Consider the following 2541-nt stretch of genomic DNA (forward strand, 5'->3'; position numbering starts at 1 on the left):
GGAAAGGAGTAAGTGAGGGGAAAGATGGGGAGAGAGAGAGAGTGAAAAGTCAAAGTCAAGGTCGAGTTTACTGTCCCCTGCGCAAGTCCATGTGCGCACAGGTGCAGTGAAAAACTTACTTGCAGCAGCATCACAGGCACAGAGCACCAGATAAGCAGCATTCACAAGAAAAACATAAATTAAACATAAATTATACCCAGTTTTTACAAGGAAGAACACAACTGGAACAATAAAAAACAAAGCCCATTTTGGTGCAAAGTGATCAAAGAAGATGGAGTCAGCAGGCGGCAAGGAAAAGGATGGATGGAGGGTGGTCTGAGTGACTGAAGGACGAATCACATTATAGGTTCTTTTTACACAGAGCGGTGGGTGCCTGGGAAGCACTGCCGGGGGAGGTGGCGGAGGCAGGTACAGTAGCAACGTTTAAGAGGTATTTAGACATGAACGTAGGGAAATGGAGGGACATAGACCAGGTGCAGGCAAAGGGGGGACACAAGAGACTGCAGATGCTGGAATCTGGAGCAAAAATCAAACTGCTGGAGGAACTCAGCGGGTCGGGCAGCTTCTGTGAACCGTTGACAGATGAAGGGTCTCGACCCAAAACATCGACTGTCCATTTCCCTCCACAGATGCTGCCCGATCCGCTGAGCTCCTCCAGCACATTGTTTTGCTGCTGCAGGTAGATGGGGTTGGTTTTGATTGGCCATCATGTCCAGCATAGACACTGTGGGCCGAAGAGCCTGCTCCTGTGCTCTACTGCTACACGTCCTATTACTTGGGTGAGCTGTGAAAGTGAGAAGGTCACAGCTCCTGCGGCGCAAACTTCTTTCGCAAGCCCAAGCTGAGTTGCTGCTCTGCTCATACACCTTCTCAGAAGTTCGGTTCCAATGTGCGCATCAGAAATGGATTACAGAAAGACGGGCTTCAGTTCTGAGAAACTCCACCAAGCAGCTTCCCAGAAGTTTTTCCAATGCTGGAATTTGTTGGAATTTTTCTTTTTTCAAAATTCCAGTCAGCAAGGAGTTGATGACTCAGAAATAGTGAAAAAAAATTGGGCTCAAGTCCAAGAATAATTAGACTTCAGTCTGTGACCCACTCTGAAACCAGGTAGTCAATAGGTAAACCGATTAACCTTAATTACATCCCAGCTTTGTAGCTCACTGCAGCTTCCAAATTCTTGACTAGATTCCAGCATACACATCATGTCTGGTGCCTGTCATTCTATAAATAAATAACCTGAATTTTTTGACCAACTTGCCTCTACAAGATGACTGCTCTTTGTGCTGATGTTCTGACACTAATCCATTACTTGAGCCAAACCATTTCCTCTTTCAGCAATGTCGGGTAACTCTGTTCACAATCGCGGATCAAATTGGCGCCGAAGCCACACCAATCGTCACCGCTCCAAGCCAATCTCCCTCACTGTACTGGAGAAACAAAGGACTGCAGATGCTGGAATCTAGACGAAAAACACGATGACCCTTTCGGGTCAGGATCATTCTTCAGGACTGAAGGTAGGAAAAGGAGAAGCCTTAATATATAGAGGAGGGAAAAGCAGAGCAGTGATAGGTGGACCAAAGTGGGGAGGCAGGTGGGTACAAGGTGGTGACAAGGAGGCACGGTGGGTGGGCATCACCTTGTGCCCACCCTGCCTCCCCTCTTTTGTCCACCTATCACTGCTCTGCTTTCCCCCTCTATATATTGGGCTTCCCCTTTTCCTACCTTCAGTCCTGAAGAAGGGTCCTGACCCAAAGCGTTGACCTCCTGCTTTTCTCCACCGATGCTGCCTGGCCTGCTGAGTTCCTCCAGCAGAGTTGATGGTCCCTCACTGTACCACCCCCCTCCCCCCCGCAAACCTGAGCCCATCGCTGGGAGGCAGGACCCTAAGTCCTGGCACTGGTGAACAACTCTTGCTCAGCTTATCTGTAAATCTGAGCCCCTCCTGCCACTAGGATCCAGGACACAAAGCCCTGGCACTGGCAAACTCCCCACTGGCACCCGGAACCCACAGCACTGGCAAACTTCCCCCACTGCACCCAGAACCCATAGCACTGGCAAACTTCTCCCACTGGCGCCCAGGCCCCAAACCTCTGGCACTGGCAAACTCCCCCCACTGGCACCCAGAACCCATGCAAACTTCCCCCACTGGCACCCACAACCCATAGCACTGGCACTGGAGAACCTCCTCAACGAATCCTCTATAAACCACGCCACTGGGAGCCGGGACACTTGTCCTGACCAACAACTTCTTGAGGGAGTTTCGGGGGCGGGGGGGGCACGGTATTGCCCCCGATCCCGGGCTCCGAAACACTTGGTATTTCTTCCCCGAGCTCATTAATTGCCCACTGGCAGGTTCGGGCATTTCCGGAGACGGGCCGGCAGGTTCGGACATTTCCGGAGACCGGCCGGCAGGTTCGGGCATTTCCGGAGACCGGCCGGCAGGTTCGGGCATTTCCGGAGACGGGCCGGCAGGTTCGGGCATTTCCGGAGACCGGCCGGCAGGTTCGGGCATTTCCGGAGACCGGCCGGCAGGTTCGGGCA

The sequence above is a fragment of the Pristis pectinata genome, chromosome 37, assembly GCF_009764475.1.
Source record: "Pristis pectinata isolate sPriPec2 chromosome 37, sPriPec2.1.pri, whole genome shotgun sequence".
Classification (NCBI taxonomy): Eukaryota; Metazoa; Chordata; class Chondrichthyes; order Rhinopristiformes; family Pristidae; genus Pristis; species Pristis pectinata.